Source organism: Mauremys reevesii, linkage group 2 (genome assembly GCF_016161935.1).
Source record: "Mauremys reevesii isolate NIE-2019 linkage group 2, ASM1616193v1, whole genome shotgun sequence".
In the NCBI taxonomy this organism is placed as follows: Eukaryota; Metazoa; Chordata; order Testudines; family Geoemydidae; genus Mauremys; species Mauremys reevesii.
The window spans coordinates 34574133-34593671 of record NC_052624.1 but is presented as its reverse complement, the minus strand read 5'-3'; the positions used below and the strand labels follow the sequence as shown (position 1 = coordinate 34593671).

Here is a 19539-nt window from a genome sequence, read left to right as displayed (position 1 = left end):
TTATGTTGTTCTTATGCAGGAAGTCGGAGGGGGTTGCGGGGCATCCTGGGTCCTGTCCCAATGCCCTGTGATGCATTGCTTTGCATCCTAGAAATCCCTGTGCTTCCATCCACATTTGGCGCCATCTTTCAATGATTTATGAACTGTGCGCTCTGCCTCTTCGGGATCCATTTGTGCAGACCAACCTTTTGACCAGTATGCTGCTCGCTCTGACTAACATGTCACAAGTGGCAGTGGAGTTATTCCTTAAACTACAAAGGCAAGAGGAGGGTGACATTATCTCACCACGCGTAGTAGCGACGACACGAGATTGCTTGTGGCATTCATGGAGATGCTGACCACAGTGGAAAGCCGCTTTTGGGCTTGGGAAACAAGCACTGAGTGGTGGGATCACATCATCTTGCACCAGGGGCGGCTCTATGTATTTTGCCTCCCCAAGCACAGCAGTCAGGCAGCTTTTGGCAGCACGCCTGCGGGAGATCTGCTGGTAATGCAGATTCGGTGGCATGCCTGTGGGAGGTCCAGTGGTCCTGCGCCTTCGGCATACTCGCTGCCAAATTGCCGCCAAAACTGCGGGACTGGCGGACCTCCCTTAGGCATGCCACCAAAGGCAGCCTGACTGCCGCTCTCACGGCAACCAGCAGGCCGCCCCCGCAGCTTGCCTCCTGAGGCACGCGCTTGCTGCACTGGTGCCTGGAGCTGCCCCTGTCCTGCATGTCTGGGATGAGAGAAGTGACTTCAGAACTTTTGGATGAGGAAAGCCACATTCATGTGATGAGCTTTCCCCAGCCCTGCGGCGCAAGGACACGAGAATGAGAGCTGCCCTGCTGTTGGAGAAGTGCATGGCGATTGCACTGTGGAAGCTGGCTACTTCAGACTGCTACCGATCAATCGAGAATCAGTTCGGAGTGGGAAAATCAACCGTTGGACTTGTGTTGACGGAAGTGTGCGGCGCCATTAATCGCATCCTGCTCCGAAAACCATGACGCTGGACAACGTGTGTGACATTGTGGATGGCTTTGCACAAATGGGCTTCCCTAACTGCGGAGGGGCGATAGATGGCACGCATATTCCAGTTCTGGCACCAGACCACCTTTCGTCGGGGTGTGTGATTCTGCACACTAAGTGGCTTGGCAGTGTGTACACCTCAGGAGTTACAATGCAGAAAGCTGCTATACTGCGCAGAAACTTGCCAGTGTAGACAAGGCCTTAGATATCCAAGTTTGAAACAGCTGGCTGTAATCTCCATCCTGGTTTAAGTGTCTAGCACTGCATATGCCCAGTTCATCTATGCCGTTTTCACATCCTACCCTTTACTCCTCCATGGGTATTTTTGATACCTGAAGGAAAATGGTCCCATTTTAAGAGTCTCAAGAATGATATAGCATTTCTTAAATACTGGGGCTTTTATTTAAACTCAGAGTAGAGCCACTGCAGCTTTTTGCCTGAAAAAATACAATAAGCACTACAGCACTGAGATGTTTTGCTTTTCTTTTTATTACTTTGGGCTTTCAGCATTGTTTGAAGAGGAGCTATTTATGGGCTTTCCAGCAATATGCTGGATATTCAAACAATGTCCTTGAGTGAATTTAGGGAGCTTTACAGCACAAGAACAAAATAAATGTTAACCCTTCAGTGCTACTTTGGATCTGCAGTACAAGTCACTCTATGTATAATTCAGAAGCACTGGTGTTTTTCTGATGCATGCTATGTGTTGTACATGTCTGTTCATCACAGTGGGATCACTTTCCAGGGCACAGTGGCAGTGGTCATGCTATGAGTATGGAGTCATTCTGCTTTCTTTACACTGGGTGACAAGACTACCTGGCTCTAACATAAACTCCACATTGCTGACATTAGCTGAGGGGGGGGACATATCAATGTACATTGGCAACCTGGTATTTAATTTTGACAGTTCAAGAGTAAAAAGTCCCTGTCGTACACAGGAGAAACTGAACATTAGGAACCATTCACTATAGAGAGAGGCTGATCAGAACAGGAGTGATACCGCTGGGTTTCTCTACACTGGGAAAATAAGTGGGATTTTAAAATGTCAGCTAACACATTTTAACTAGCACCATTTAGCATCTGTGTACACAGACAATTACGATTGAAAACATATGAGCTAATCATGTTAATATGAGGTGAGGGATAGAAAAAAAGGCTTGTTTCAGCTATTCTACAGGCAGAGGCGTAGACCTATACCTTATACTGACCTTCCTCTTGTTCCCACCTCCATTCCTGTTCACGTATATACCCAACCTCTCAGGGAATCCTCTCTGCTGCCAATGAGAATCTGAACGGGAATGGTGATGAGCACCTGCCCATTTACCCATCTGTTTGGGAAAGGTTTTAACTCCTTCTCTATCAGAACCTGTGTAGAGTCCCTTCGTCCCACTAGCTATCACGTTTTTAAACACCACTTAGCACTTGTAAAACACAATCTCTTAAATCTTACACTGCCGGTGTAATCAATATGTTACCCTGATCAAAAACAGAAAAATGAGCATTTGATCACAATATACCCCCCTGAGCTCCGACTGAGGCTGTTGGTATTTATGTACTGTTATCTTGAGTTTTGTATCTTCCCCACTGTGAACTTTAGGGTACAGACATGGGGACCCGCATGAAGACCCCCTAAGCGTATTTCTACCAGCTTAGGTTAAAAACTCCCCTATTCCTTGGATTAAGTAACGCTGCCACCACCAAGTGATTTAAACAAACATTTAGGGAGGGCCACTTGGAGCCCTACCTTCCCCAAATATCCCCCCAAGCTCCTACACCCCCTTTCCTGGGGAGGCTTGAAAATAATATCCTCACCAATTGGTACAGGTGAACACGGACCCAAATCTTTGGATCTTAAAACAATTTAAAAATCAATCAGGTTCTTAAAAGAAGAATTTTAATTAAAGAAAAGGTAAAAGAATTACCTCTGTAAAATCGGGATGGTAAGTACTGTACAGAATAACAAAAGACTCAAGAACACAGAGGATCTCCCCTCTAGGCCAGGGGTAGGCAACCTGCGGCACGCGAGCTGATTTTCAGTAGCACTCACACTGCCTGGGCCCTGGCCACTGGTCTGGGGGGCTCTGCATTTTAATTTAATTTTAAATTAAGCTTCTTAAACATTTTTAAAACCTTATTTACTTACTTACAATAGTTTAGTTATATATTATAGACATAGAAAAAGACTTTCTAAAAATGTTAAAATGTATTACTGGCACACAAAATCTTAAATTAGAGTGAATAAATGAAGACTCGGCACACCACTTCTGAAAGGTTGCCAACCCCTGCTCTAGGCAAAATCTTAAAGTTGCAAAACCAGGTATAAACCTCCCTCTTAGACAAAGGAAATCACAAGCCAAAATAAAAATAAGCTAACGTATTCCTTTGCTGGTACTTACTAATACTAATGGAGTTGCATTGCTTGCTTTCTTGATCTGTCTCCAGCAAGCACACAGAACAGACAAAGAAAAGACAAACAAAGCCTCCTCCCAGCCCCCCAGATTTGAAAGTATCTTGTCCCCTTATTGGTCCTTTTGGTCAGGTGCCAGCTAGGTTACCTGAGCTTCTTAACTCTTTACAGGTAAAAGGATTTTGTGCCTCTGGCCAGGAGGGATTTTATAGTGCTGTATACAGGAAGGTTGATACCCTTCCCTTTATATTTATGACAGTATCCGAATATTTTCTTAGCGTTGGTGTTAAATGGGAAATAGAAATAGTTTCTCTATAGCAGTTTCCCTCAAAGCCAGGTCCTAGGTATCTTGAAGCTGCACCCCAATGGCAGGGCCGTGCAGTTTTCCTCCCTTAAACTTCTTCTCCCCTCTCATTGCTGACTGCTCATGCCCAACAAGGAGGAGCATTAGATAATGGCAGGACAATATTTCTCCCACTCCCAGGGCCATGGCTTGAGATCATTGTGCCACTGAGGGGGGGAAACGAGTTTACATTCAGAACACTGCTTCCCACATAGATCAGCCAGTGCAGGCTGCCAGGGCATTAGCAGAAAGTCCCCTTGCACCTGGACTAGAGAGTGAAAAACTGAGATCAGGCTTTGAACTAAGGGTTGGGTTTTTATTTATTTATTTTTATTTATTTTACACTACAGAGCCTATACTAGCATAGGTCCCTAAGCATAGATGCAATCTGCACTGACAGATGGAGTTTTTCTGCCATTGTAGGCACACCACTTCCCTGAACAACATCGGCTCTGGTGACAGGAGAACTCTTCTGTTGGCATAGCTGTGTCTACACTAGGGGTTTTGTTGGTATAGTTCTGTGGGTTAGGTATGTGGTTTTTTTTCCACATTCCTGACTGACATAGCTATGCCAATTTTATAAATTTTATGTATGGACCAGTCCTCAGGTCCTTGTCTCATGAAGCAGTGAGATGCACAGGGATTATTGTTCTTGAGGAATCCAATAAGAAAGTGGGGTGTGTGTCATTTCTTTGCTTGATAATTTTATACCCTTACTGAGTGAACAACTCTTCTGAAATTAAATGAACCTTTAAATTATTAAGTGTGAAGTCTCTGATTAAATGTCAGGCCTGCTTAGATCTTGCAATTTCTTAAAGCAGTCAGTACTCAGATTACTGTCGTTAAAAGGGAGAAATCTTATTAGCATAAAACTCCAGTGTATTTATTATTGAGAAAATTCATAACAGCATTCCAGCTTCTTCTGCCTTAACTAAATGAAATTTATCACCTGACAAAATCACTGGTAAAACCCAGTTGTCATGTCAGAATTCAGGCAACAGTACAAATAAAGGCTCCCTACTTTCCTCCCAGGGTTGCATCAGTTGTTCTTCCTTCCATCTGTAGTAAGAGGAGACCCTGAGATATAAACCTTGGTATCAGAGGCCCGGTAGGAGGCCTAAGGCCTGAACTAAAGTAATGGTCAAGATTTTGCTAACATAAAGCAAAGTTAAGCTGTGAGCCAGAGGCAGGCCCTGCTCACAGAAGCTGGCAAGGAAAGGGCTGATGCTACAAAAAGAGACATACCTAAAAGGTACTGGACACCAGATATCAGAACATTCGCATACTTGTACACTCCACACAGATAACAAGGAACAGTCTGACCCATCCCAATGACAGGGCCAAAAGGGGAATATGATGGATAGAGTTGTTTTGTTCGAACCAACATGTACAAGGTGCGAGGCGGCACCTTACTACGTAAAGGGGTTGTACCTTGCTACGTAGAGGGGTTGCACTTCATACGTCAGGAGTGATGTGTAACTTGTTTGTACCTGTGTATAAGAATGCATCCCTGGGGTGGTGTCTTTGTCCAGCCGAGAGGGCAGTGGAAAGTCCTGTCACTGACTGAGCTGGGTCCATTGCCAGGGGGCACATACTCGTAGTATGTCCTGTAGAGTAAAATCTAGAGGGAACTATCATTGTGCTTCGTTTGACAATAAACCTGGCCAAAGTGCCTTCGTACCTTACTAGACTCTGTGGTCATTGGAGGTTCTCTCAGGGTCTGCTGTGTCAGCTATCTTTGAAGAGCTGGGGCAGCACACAGAGGGAACACACGCACGCAGCCGAGTGATATCAACACTGAACAGAGCAGAGCACCACGCCGGTAGCATCTGACAACACCATCCACTGATCATTGACTGGACACACTCAATCTTCATAGCTGTCAAATGGTGTTCTGGCAGCTACCTTATTAAGGATTTGATCAAGTCAAGATGGGAGAGAATGCAGTCTTGGAACCTTGAATGCCCTTCCCCATCCCAAACCAGTTTCTTTAATTATTTGGAAACTAAGTTGTCTAAAATTGTGATGTGGAAGCTCCACTGACTTTCTCAGGAAGTATCATTAGCTTTCCTGGCACCACTAATACAGGTGAAAGCCTGATTGCATCTCCTAAAAACCTTATGTTCAAATGTGACTCTAAGTGTATTTTGTTCTGCAGAATTGCACAATAGCAGAAGAATCAGCCTTCTCTCTCCCAAACCTGTGCCTTCATATACTTGCAGACAGGCCAAAGATGGTTATTAACTTAAAAATCTGATTTATTGTTAGCTAACTTAGGGCTTGTCTACACAGGAAGTTCTTGCCAGTTATATTGGTGTAATATCACTAGTATAGTTATACTGTACAACACCATGTATGGACACTCCTATTCTGGAATAAGAGTTGCTATTTTTGAGTTTAGCTTGAACTACTTCTGTAGTAAGCTGGTCATCAAGGGGTTAACTGGGTTACTCAGAGTATTATGGGTTAGAATCATGCTCCACCCTTCCCTTATTTCCTGTTTAATTTGTTTCCCCCATTCTGTCTGTATATAGCATCACTTCCCAGCCTTCTGTACCATAAGTGAAGTGTTTCTTGTCCACTGAGTACTCCTTTACAAAAACTTCCAAGGCATCATAAACTTAACTGAAAACTTTCCCATGTAAATTAGCTTTTAGCAGGATGAATTGATTTAAATCAAAACAATTTAAATCACTAAGCCAAAAACCTTGATTTAAATAACTGATTTAATCTTGTTTTGTATTTGTATTTTCTTAAAGGCTGATTCTCATTCGGTGTTAACCATTAAAATGTTGATTTGAAATTAAATATAGCCATTACACTTATTTGGTGCTTCTTTTTGGTAAACAGGAAGATATAATATCTATACACATTTATTTAAGCTATGTAGTTGCTTAATTTACATGCATGCAGATTCTTAATTTTTTACATTGTAAGAAAATGGTGAATGTTGCATTTATTTGTACTAGGTTTTTTTTTTTTACTTGTGATTTGTGGCAAACCTAGGATGGAAATTGAAATTCAAGTCAATGCACAGAAACACTTTTAAATAGTTTGTTTATTAGTTAAACAACTGCCTTTGTACTGGATACTTAAATAAGTTTATAAAAAGTTTATCAAAACATTTTTAATAAATGAGTTTTATATGCAAAACAAAGGAAGCATTGTCTGTAGTTAGTGGATTGATTGTTTCTAGGTTACCATGTCCTTCACGATTTTAGAACTAGTAAATCTGATGCCTAGTTTTTCTTCATAGATTGGAAGATGAAAACTAGCTTTCCTGCTTTTTCAACTCCCAATTAGTTTTTTTTAACTTTGAATGAACTAAGGATTGAACTGAACTAGTTGAACAAACTGAAATAAAAAACTCCGTGCCTGCAGAAGAGGATATTGCTGTCAAAAGCTGGTTTAGCACTTCACCTGGAACCAGAGTCTGCTTAGCCAATAACTTCCACCTATTCAGTGGTTTCACTTTCTATAAAACCTGGCAGTAAACAGATACTGCTTAATATTATGTTTTAAATTATTGTAATAGATTATGGTAAATTGAAGGCTTAATATATATTGTCCTATTTTCAAATTAATTTTAAATGGCTTTATTTTTTTAAACCCAGTATTAAATTTATTTATTTATTTATTAAAAATCATCCATTTTATACACTCTGGCCCCCTAGTGCTGGCAAAAGATGCAGACCTGACAGCCCTAGAAACTGAATTGCTTTGTTTACCCATAGGATAGGTACAGCACATGCAATTGCAGTACAAGCTTCCTTTTCCTTTCTGCCAGCACACTTCAACCCTGATCTGGAGGGACCACTTCTGGAGTGAGTGAGTAAGAGAGTTTTGTCTCTGTGCCCAATCAGTCATTGGGTGATTCTGTGAAGAAAGATGCCAGTTTTGATGGTGATTTTTGTAATGTGGATGCTTTCTGCCTCCAAAGTAGATGGAGCTCACCAACTCATTTCATATATATGCCATCTAGCTTGGATTTGAATTGGTGACCTAAGAAGCTCTGTATTCCAATAACAACCTCCCAAGCCTCCAACAGTTCCCCAGAACAGACAATGTTTAAATCATGACTGTAGTCAGAAAAATGACATTGTGGGTTCCATATTTATTTTCTTCTAATGAAATTCATATCCTATTTGCTCAGTTCACCGGCCAAAAGATGTCTTTTTAATTGCCAACCCTGCTAACTCAGGCTGGATTTGAAAATCACATTGAATTCTGGTAATAAATTTGGCAGTTGGAAGTTGGCACACAATTGGATTGATGCACAAAGCAGAATGATACATTGGATTCCACTGTATTGGCTTTGCCTCACTGGCAAGTTAAAATTGTTTGGTAAGAAAGTAGGCAAATGTGGTTGTGAGAAACAAGAGGGAGTAAGTATTTTGAGTAAGAAGGTGTTATTTTTACATAGTCATGTTTCTTACTTGCCTGCACTTTACAAATGTGAAATTGTTCTAACTCAGTACATGGGCTTTCACTGAGAAAGTTGAAGAGTTCACAGATACCCTAAAGTTAATCTGATACCAGTCTCACAACCAAAAGTCTGTGTATCCAGAGTCTTGTCTTGAGCCCATAACAACTGTTATCTGTGGGCTTCACAAGTTTTTAAAAATATGAAAAGAACAATCACTTTCATTTGATGCTGTAAGATGCTCTTTGTGAGCTGAACGTGCCATTCTTATGGAGGTTGCCATTAAGTTGTTGACAGTCACCCTGAGGCAGTAGTTACTGTTGCTGTGGTATTACAGGTACTCCTTAAATACCCATAATAAGTAAAGCAAATACGTGTGATACCATAATTAACAGGAATTACTTTCAAATGGCAAATGTCAACAGTTGAATGATGCCCATTGTGCTCAGACCCAGACTCCCTGGGTAATCAGTGGGAGTTGTTCCTGAGGAAGGCCTTCAGGATCAAGTCCTCTTTTATGTTTCTAGTTGCTGGGATTATCCTTGGAATCTTTTGTTTAGGATTTTACTTGTTCAGAAGTGAGTGTTTCTGGATCTTGAAGAGAGAAAGCTAAGGACACTTACTAATACACATGCAACCAGATCCCCCCCATGCTGCTTTCTTTTTGAGAGTCTACTCAGCAGCCTCACAGTTGCATATAATCTTTTCCTCTCCATCTTTGTTTTGAAATAATTTCTCTGCGAAAATGGCTTTCGGCTAAAGCTCTCAGCAGTGATAGAAAAAGGGAATATATTTCTCCTAACAACCAAATGCATAACTCCTGACCCTTGCTGCTGGGATTTTTCCAGACACCTGGGCACCATATTTTGCTTGCATTATTAACACTATTATTTGGGAGTAGCAGCCGAAGGCATTCAGGGGTTAAAACACTGACATTTTACTGTACTCACCATTTACCTAGAGAAAATTCAGCGACAACCGATAAAAAGACACTGTCTCCAGTTGGTATCTTTGAATTTAAGAATTGTAGACTATGGACCAGGAGTGAATTTATAACTTCTCCTTTTCTGGTGTGTGTGTGTGTGATACTATGCTTGCCTTGGCTGCCTTCAGTGTAATACAGAGTAAGCTGGATTTACTTTTACATTCAGTTCTCCAAGAATCAGGTTTAGCTTTTGGTGAAATCTTAGCAAGTGGGGCATCTGTCAAAACAGACTCATTTTAAAGCTCAGCCACCTTGATAATCTCCCTTTGAAACAAATTATGCCTTGATGACCATCTTCAAAAAAGAAATTAAAATTTTCATTGGCTGCTGGACGGGTGTCCATTCTCTAAATATGCCTAGTGCAGCAGCAGTACGAGTCAAACTTGCTCCTGCTGTACTAAAAATGTGTTCTCATACATAACAATGACCTCAGCCAAAGGCAGTGCTTTGGGAATTGATAACTGTCTGGGTGTCAGGGACTGTGGGTCTTGAACATTGAGCCACAGGGCTCTTTGGGGCTAATAAGCAACCTGGCAACTGTTATCAGAATCAGGGGTGCTGGAACAATTTGTAGTGTGTGTGCTGAGAGCCATTGAACCGAACTGTAAACCATGTCTATGATGGAAACTACTTCAAGCCATAGGGTGCGGCAGCATCCCCCACACCACTAATTGCAGCACCTATGATCAGAATAGGAGCTAAACTTTGACAGAGGACCCCAGTCCTAGAATCCAATTGCAGAATGCTGGGAGTCAGCTTCTGTATAAGCCCAGCAGAGGACAGGAAGTTGTCCATGCACCTGGGTTTTCCCTGCTTTGGACTGTTTCCCTCAGACACCTGCTCCCAATCTCTTGGTAACCCAACCCTGCCTGTCTCTTGACATCTGACACTCAGTTTGCTCTCTGACCTGTCTTGGATGCTGATCTCCTGGCTTCAGACCTGGCCTGACTCCTGCTCTTAGTCAGACTACCTGTGATAAATGAAAGGATGGGGGAGTAGGTCCCTTTTATGGACACCCTGCCAGCCAGTTAGCTATAAAATCTTTGTTAGTAATTGTTCTCTACTTGCTTTAACTGTAAAGGGTTAAAAAGTCTGACTGTATGCATAGGTAAAAGGAAGTGAGTGGGTCCTTGACCAAAAGAGCCAATGGGAGGGCTAGAACTTTTTAAAATTGGGAAAAAACTTTCCCTTTGTCGATTCTCTGGAGAGAGGAGACACAGCAGCAATTCTATAAGAAGCTTTAAGACCCATATGGAAAATAATTAGCTCATACCTAGAACTGTTTATCTGAAACCACAGATATATAAGTAAATCAGGGACTGTCTAGGAAGATTAGGGTTATTTCTTTTATTTCTTATTGGCTTGTGGACTCCTCTGTGCTAACCCCCAAATGCTTTTGTTTTGCTTGTAACCCTTAAGCTGAACCTCAAGAAAACCATTCTTGATGTTTATTATTATATTTGCTCTTTTTAAATCTAGCAATAGCCTAAGTTCCTGATGTATTTTCTTTTTGTTTTTAATAAAATTTACCTTTTTTAAGATCAGGATTGGTTTTTTTTTGTGTCCTGAGAGGTTTGTGCATATGTTGTTTAATTAGCTGGTGGCAACAGCTGATTTCCTTTGTTTTCTTTCTCAGCTCTTCCCCGGAGTGGGGGTGAAAGGGCTTCAGGGAACCCCACAGGAAGGAATTCCCACATGCGCCTTCCTAGGTTCTCAAAATGCGGGGCGGGTTTGCACTTGGGTGGTGGCAGCATCTACCCATACAAGGGCAGAGAGAAGCTGTGACCTGGGGAGTTTAATACCAGCCTGGAGTGGCCAGTATTAATTTTTAGAGTCCTTGCAGCCCTCCATCTTCTGCACTCGAAGTGCCAGAGTGGGGAATCAGGCTTGACACCACCTATGTGCAGGTCATGACACTGGGATTAATTGATTCATCCTGAGTCACCAACTTTCCTAGTCTGTCACTAATCCCCAGGAAATTCTCTGTGCCTCAGTCATACTTGCTTAATCATAAATGGTTTGGATTGGTAAATCCAAACAAATGGAACCTGCTGGATGAATAATTAGTCATTCTTATCTTGGAGATAAGAGACAGCAGCTACAGCTTCTTTATCTCTATAATCTCCAGTTCTCAAGAGCTGGATTGTGGGGAAAACTGTGCACCCTAGATTTCAAATCCACCTTCTTCCAACAACTTGCAGCATTTTTTGTTCCTACAATCTCTGCTCTAATCTAGAGCCAAAGAAGGAACTAAGGGAGGTTTTTAAAATAAACCCAGTACTGTGAAAATCAGTGACCAGAAATTGTTTCCCTCTTGCTTCCCACTTAGTGTCTGACATGGCTTTGGTAAATAGGCTAATCCATATTTCTTAAATGTGTAAAGTTTCATGAGGAATCTTGCTATTTTTCAACACATTTCTTCTCCTTATTTGTCCAAATTGCAGAGCTAGGGGACTAAATTGCAAATACTTTGGCTGAATAAATTATTGGACAAATTTTGCAAAATTCTCATATTAAAATATTTATTTGACCAAGATTTTTTTCCCCCGATAGGCCTAGCTCTACTTCTGAGTGAGTTTTGACATGTAACGTGCATGCTGTTAGGCTGTACTGTGCTGCTGGCGGCATTCTCTTTTGGTTGAGAAAAACAGGATCCTGCCCACTTGTAGTCATGAAGATACCTCCTCCCCGCCCAGAATATTTAGAAGGGTGTCCTGATCAACGTCTAATCCAGAAACCAATCCCTGTATTTTCAGTTGGGTAAGAGATTCCTCATTTCCTGTCCTAACCTGATAGAATGCTGTATTACAATCCACAGGTGACTGCACTTCAGTGCTGAGTGAAGGAAATTCTGTACAGAGCTTGTCAAATGCTTTGGGATTCTGCTAGACTGAAGGTATTATAGAAGTGTAAGTAGGGATCTAATACAGGAGTAGTGTTTAGGATAGCACATGCCATGGAATGGAATGACAGAGGAGGTGTGCCTACCTGGGAGAGTGAGTCACGCATGGTCACATGAATCCTGCTGTGTCTGAAGGGAGAGGGAAGCCGGCTGAAAGCAGCCTTTCCCTAACATCTCCTAGTGGATGGTATGGTGTTACATGCCTCCCATACTATAGAGTAAGGGGTAGGTCCTACTAATCGAGAGATTTGCATTTGACTCATGGCATACAGGTTTCTTCACTGGAATGTTCCTATCAATTAGCAAAATACATACCCGACAGAGAGACGGGCAGGAATCTATCCGCCCGAGGTAACTGAATTTCTGCCAAACTCTCCATCTTGTGCCTGCTTTGCATAATGCGCTGTTTCTGAGTGCATATTTAATACAGCAACATTGTCTGGGAAATGACACTTGTATTTTGCTTTGACAGGTATTTGACAGTAACTCACTACCTTCTCTATTTCCTCATCACAGGTTTTATCCACAGCAATACTAAAATCAGGGGCTGTTTTGCACTTATCACAAAGATTGTGACAAATGTGCCAAGCCTTGGAAAGAGGCCACAGACTCATCAGGCACACAGTTTGTGTGACTGTCAATTACTTGCGTCTCTAGAATTCCAGTGCTTTAAAATGAAGTCGCCAGTTGCAGAGGGAAGCTGCTTCTCTGCAAAGCAATGGAAATTTTCACAGGCTTAATAGCTGCTCTGTCCATACTGTTCACCCAGACCCTGAAGGCCCAATTTATGCTTATCTGCTTTTTTCAGTCCTTTAACACTGTTTTTTCAGTGCAAGTGTAACTTTAGCGCCCTCGTGGCCAAGATGGAGTCTGCTCTGCAGGCAGCTCTCCTTCCACCCCAGGGGCACCTGTTCCAAACCCCCCAGAGAACACACCCCCCACAGGAAAAGCACAGTCTATATAACAAAGGGAGATATTTATTTACAGAGGGCTGGGAGGAGAAAAACAACAAGGGGAAATATAGGGAGCAAAACAGGGCTGCGTGGTGAGTCTTGGGTGCTCCTGGTCGCTTCAGCGCCGTGAAACTCTCCCCCAGCAAACCCCCCGGTGCCTCTTCTGCCCTGGTGCTCTGCAGGACTTCTCCTGGCTCCTGTCCTGGGCTGTCTCTCTCCCTCCAGCTCCAGCCCTGCCCCTGGAGTTTCCTCTTTTTCTTACTCTCCCCCCCCCCTGAAAAAAAAGAAATAATCAGGGGCCATGCTCTCTAGACCCAAAGGGTTTACTCTCCCAAAGAAATATTGATGTCCCCATCAAGGTAGACAACTTTAAGCCATGGATAAGCCTTCCCATCATCCATCCCACAGGACCCGAGGTGGAACAGGTTTCCCATGAGGCAGCTCCCCCCCCGGCACCCAGGAAGCTGTAGGTCACTGATGTTGGCTGAGGTGACACCACTGGACATGGAGGCAAGATGATGGGTCCTGCATCTGGGTTTAAAGTGGCTGTTTGGGGTACAGGGTTCTCTGCCTGCACTGAACCTTCCTCATCATGTTCTTGGGGGTCTCCACAGCTTGGGACAGTGAGGCCTCGGGAATGCTCAGTGTGGGTCTTCCCTTCACCATCTCTTTGCGTGACAACAAAAGGATCCATTAGGGTCAGGTCATTCCAACTGGATGTTCACGTGTTTGCAGAGGACGGGTATATTTCCGCCGTGGGGACCGTGTCCGATTTGCAGGCGGGAGTCTCAGAATCTGTGAAACAATACTTGTCCTATAGGTAACAGATGATTTGATCATATCGGGTTTTATTCTTTTGATTCTGGTGATTTTTCTGCTGAGGCTCCAGAGTTCCCAGCATGTTCAGTAGCGGGATCTTGGCAACCGTGGAAGCTTTTGATCTTTGAAAGTCCATAAAGACAAGCTCCATGGGTGCAGAACGGCCTCCAACCGCTCGATCCCAGAGATGCCCATTCGATCGTGTGGCAGGCCTCTAGCACGCCTTGCCGTCTACTTCGGTAGCACCAACTGCTTATGGTGAGGCCTCTGAGGATGCTTCTGCCTCTCGATCCTTTAGTTTGGGCAGCTGTGGGTCCAGTACTCTAGTAAAACTTGAGTAGGCTATGGGTATGGCTTCTGGTGGTGCACCCAGACAGTCAATTGCCCGTTCTCCATTGGCTGTGGATTTTTCCTCCACAATGGATACCCGTTGGCATAAAGCTCTCAGTTCAGAGGTCCCCACATTCATCTGATCATTGAGTAATAAATCCTTAGAGTGAGGTTGCCGAGACAAGGCATCTGCATCCATGTTTGTTCGACCGGTCGATACTGCAGAGTGAAATCATAGGCAGAGAGTGCCGCTTGTGTCCTGCTACGGATAATTTTGCTGTTGTCTTGATGTATGTCAAAGGGTTATTATCAGTTTTTACAGTGAACTTGGCCCCATAGAGGTAGTCATGGAACCTCTCTGTGATGGCCCATTTCAATGCCAGGAACTCCACTTGATGTGCAGGGTAGTTTCTCTCAGGCGGTGTGAGACCGACTTGCAAATGCTACCGGTCGGAGTGCCCTCACGCTCTTGATAAAGGACAGCGCCTAAACCAGTGTAGCTTGCATCAACATGAAGTTCATACGGCTGGGTGGGATCAGCGTACACAAAACAGGTGCTTGCGTGAGCTGTTGAATGATTTTATGGAAAGCTTCTTCACACTCAGCAGTCCACCTCCCAAAGGTGCACCCACATTGAAGTATTTATGGCGAGGTGAGTTCCCTCTCTTCTTATTTGTGGGGGTATCCTGGTGAGCTCTGTGAGTGCATGTATGATGTCAGAATCCCAGAAATGACCTTAATTCCTTGAGAGTTGTGGGCCTCGGCCAGTAGTTACCGCCTTCACCTTCTCTGGGTCTGTAGCTATACCATCTGCAGACACTATGTGTCCCACATACCGCACGGATGTCTGGCAGAAGATGCACTTGTCTAAGGATAACTTGAGGCCAGCCTGTTCCAAACGATCCAGGACTTTGCACAGCCGAGTCTCGTGTTCTTCTAAAGTACACTATAATGTCATCCAGGTATACCAGACAGGTGCATGTCCATGAGTCGCTGAAATGTGGCTGGAGCTCCAGATAGTAAAATCCTAAAGGGCAGATGAATGCTGTCTTCTGGACAGAGAACCAGCAGCTACCATTCAAGCTATCCAAAGCATCATCCACCCGGGCATTGTGTATTGGTCAGGGATCGTCCGCTGGTTCAGAGTCTCAATGATACCTGCTTGAACCAGTTCCTGTAGGTGCTGCCTCACATCTTCAATATCAGCGGGGCTATCGTCCTCTCCTCTCTCTAAAGGCCGACCATCCTGCATTTGGATATGGTGCTCCACATCATGTGCACACCCAACATCCCATTCGTGCATAGAAAACAGCCTTCCTCTTGATTAACTTCTCACACAGGCGGTCCTTCCACTCAGCAGGAATGGGGAATCCCCAAACTGGAAACTATCCTCCCAAAAGGCCTAGCCTTGGTCTTCTCTTGGGATATGCATTGGCAGCTCCTGCAGATAGTTGTTCCCTGCCATCTCACGGCATTTCCACGCCAACCTCTGGAACAGGTTTGCATTTGTCCCTAGGATTAAAGGTGCATACTTTCTTCCCTTTGGATCTGGGCAGACCAGTGCCAAAGTTTCTATTTCCTGGTTTACCCCGCAACATTCTTTGGGAACTGAACATTTAACAGGATATATCCCAGACTGTCAGGCCAGACAGGCAAGTGCTGCAGGTGTTCTCGGTAGTAGGATTCATAAAGATGGTGACCTGTGATCCACTGTCCAGCAATGCCTCACACAATACAGGTACTATAGCTTGGGGGCTATCAGCCCACGTGGGTAGCCTCTGTTTGTGGATTTCAGGGTCTTGGGTTGCTCCTTCCCAAGCCCCTGTTGTGTGTTCCCTGAGCCCCTAATGGTCTGCTGCAATCTCTGAGATACCCTTGCATGATCTGTCTTGTTTTGACAGTCTCTCTTCCACAGTTATAACAGAAACCTTCACGCTGGCTATCACCCCTTCTGCTACTCTCTCCTTGAGGATGGCACAGTATGTCCCTGAGCTTTCATCATGGCCACTGTCAAATCTCTCAGTGCTGCTGCCACTGATGGGGCATCCTCCATCTCTCCAAGCACTGTGGTGGTGTGACTCCCTGCCATCTTCTCAGCTGCAGTTTCCACAACATCAACCCATCTTGTCGGGTGCCCCGAGGATTTGGTCCAACCTAAGCGAAATCAATGCGCTTGGGGGGGGATGCCCTCCGCACTACCTGCTGTAGCAAATCCTCTAGTCTCCTGATGAAATCAGACAATCTGATAGGTATGGCGGAAACGATAATACAGGTCTTCACTGCTATCAGTAGCACCATAGACACTCTCAAGAGCGGTTAAATAGTCTTGCACTGTGGCAGCTGGTTGTGAGTCTTTCAGGGTTCGGATATTCGCATGGCAGGTCCCCTCAGACTCCAGCATCAGAGCATTCCCACTCTTGGACAAGTGGCACCGTAAAATCCCTCCATGTTTCATAATCATCCTTGGAGCATTTTCATGCACCGGCTTCATGCATCTTTGAGAGCATTTCCCAGCTCTTTGGCCCATCCCACCAGGCTGGGTGCTGCAGGTGTTGGAGCCCTCCTAATAAAATTAATTCTTCTCTTGTCCGCTTCTCATCTACCATCAGAGCTTGCAATTTCTGTGCTAAAGAATCCACCTCAAGTGACTCAGGCACACTAGGATACCTTCTACTTTCACCTCTTTGGGCACTTTGTCAAGATCTGCTTCCTTGGAGTGAGTACATAGTGCTACCATGCCCTTCACTTTGCGGTTGTAAAATACGGTGTGGACCTTTACCCTCCCAGTATTTCAGCTGCATCTAAGCTCTCCTCAATCTCATTTGGTTCCATCTCTTCTGGGAACCCCGCCCACCAGCACAGCTTGGTTACTGGGATGTGCCCCTCGGCACAGGTCTTCTATAAATCCTCCTCTTTTTTTTTTTTTTACTGAGATGAAAGTCACTCAGGAGTTTCTTTTCTCTGTGAAGAAAAAGCCAGCAACTTAGGGTGGGGGTGTGAGTGTGTGTGTGTGGGGCTGCATTCAAACCAAGGCCCCACGGACCCAGCGGTAGCACAGTCTGACAGTGTCTGTACACCGTGTTCAGGAGCCCTGAGCAAAGTTCCAGTCCGTGGTGAGTCTTGGGTGCTCTGGGTCGTCTTCAGCAGCAGTGAACTCTCCCCCAGCAAACCCTCCGGTGCCTTCTCTGCCGCTCTCTGCAGCCTCCTCCTTATTCCCAGTGCGAGTCCACAAGCCCCAGTACTCACAGCCCCAGGCAGCTCCGGGCAACCGTGATACTGGGTCCAGCTCTGGCCTGTCCTCTCGGGCGATTCCCCCGCACAGGACTTCTCCTGGCTCCTGTCCTGGGCTGTCCCCGATCAGGCTTGTCCTCCATTTAAAGGGGCCATGCTCTCTAGACCCCAAAGGGGTTACACAACATACATGAATGTGTAGAACATGTAATACAAGACAATGTATCTTATTAAATGTATCTTACTAAAACAAAAATAACTTTAGAAACAAGACAGATTTTAAATTCAAAGCATTCCAGGCAACCGTGTCAGGTAGTGCATTTATGCTTGTGGTGTGTTTTTTCTGCCCACAGAAATACTCCCTAGTTATTCTGCTATCAACAAGACTGACCTCATTCTGGATGCATGATGAAGATATCATTTGCAATACTCAAGTTTACATCAGGTTGCTAGGAGCTTCAGCCTCTGAATTTGTTCTCCAGGAAAGGTGAAACTGCCAAAATGTATTAACTACTTTTTTGAAAAATTAAAAAGTAGCATCAATATTTATTCCATCACAACTCCTATCATTGAGTAACCACACTGGCTAAGCAGTTTTGATATAGGTATTGTCATTCTCTTTATTAAGAAAAATGGTTAATTGATGTTAGAAAAATTGGCTGAACCCTCCCCCCCTTTTGGTTAAAGACAGCTACAAAATAGTAGAGAGTAGTTCATAATGCTTATCCTATTCCTTTTTATCACCACCTGGAAAATGGAAAGAATATCCTAATGGAAAAATGTGTTCACTTTGCTCAGAATATAATTTTGTTAATGAGTTGCTAAAATAATTTTATCATGTGTGTATACTCTTTTTTTTTTTTTTTTTGGAGATTTCCTTGTTTAATGATGGACCAGATGCTTGTGAGCATGGTGACTGATAGCTAAGGTGCCTGGCTGGTACAATAATGTTTGTCAAATAAATGACAGTAGAAAGGGGTTGGAATAGTCTTTCTGCCAACAAAACGCTCTCTGCCAAGCCTGTAGGTGGTTGACTGACAGCCTGTTGAAAATGAGAACAGTTACATAATAATAATTCTACCCTGTATTGCCGGTGATGCTGATATATGCAAATGCTGTTCTATTGAATCCAATTAGAATTTGCTGTATATAGAAATGTCAAAGTACCTGAACCCAATTTGGATAGTTGGTGAGCCATGGGAGCTGGGACCTGGCTACCAGTTTAAGGAAACTGTAAGTCATGCAGTAGTCCAGGGATCTCAAACTCAAATCACCAGGAGGGCCACATGAGGACTAATACATTGGCCCGAGGGCTGCATCACTGACACCTTTTCATTCAAAGATACAAAAGCCCCCCACCGCTGCCCCCCCCACTCCACCCCTTCCATGAGGCCCTGCCTCTGCCCCACCTCCTCCCACCCCTTCCCCCGCATCCAGTCCAATCCCTTCCCCCGAAGTCCGCACCCCAACTCCGCCACCTCCCTGCCCCTCTTCCAACCCCTTCCCCAAATCCCTGCCCCGGCCCCGCCTCTTCTCCACCTCCTCCCCTGAGCACACCGTGTCCCTGCTCCTCCCTGCTGCTTGGAAGTCCTAAGCACTGCCCGGCTGTTTGGCGGCGGGAACCACTGGAAAGTAGGCGGAAGAGCGGGGATGCAGCGCACTCAGGGGGGCCAGGGGATGAGGGGAGCTATGACGGGCTGGGGCCACATGTTTGAGACCCCTGCACTAGGATATCCATAACACGCTTTTTGCAAAATATCTTGCTCTCCCATTGTATCAGGTTGGCTATATTGCCGCCTCCTGGTGAATCATAAAAACACCATCACTCATCTATAACTTGGGAGCTCTCCCTTCTGGCTGCCATTATTTCCAATGGATGAAAAGCCTTATGTTTTTCATGAGTCATGTTGAATAGTGACACACTCCATTTTGTTATGGAAAGGACCTGGACAATGCAAACGGTGGTGTGAGCTATGCAGAAAACAGCTACAGCACAAATGTGGCTGGACATTCTCAAGCCCGAGTCTCTCAGCAAATATTCATATGCTCAGATGTAGAAAGAGGAGTAGAAAATGACTCTGAAGTTGTCAGTCTGGATAATGAAGCTATCAATAGGGACAGAGCAGGAAAGGAAAAGA

At 44.3% G+C, this 19539-nt stretch overlaps 1 long non-coding RNA gene across 2 annotated transcripts in view; it reads left to right on the top strand.

Annotated features, from left to right (window-relative positions):
• The window catches only part of LOC120396355, a 72010-nt gene that overhangs the window by 23004 nt on the left and 29467 nt on the right, over positions 1-19539 (top strand). The window contains exons 2-3 of one of the 2 annotated variants that reach the window (XR_005593075.1): positions 11985-12075; positions 17755-17888. This is a non-coding gene — a long non-coding RNA (uncharacterized LOC120396355). Of the gene's footprint in view, positions 1-11725; positions 11927-11984; positions 12076-17754; positions 17889-19539 lie in introns of those variants that run through there. The other variant, XR_005593076.1, reaches the window with a different exon arrangement.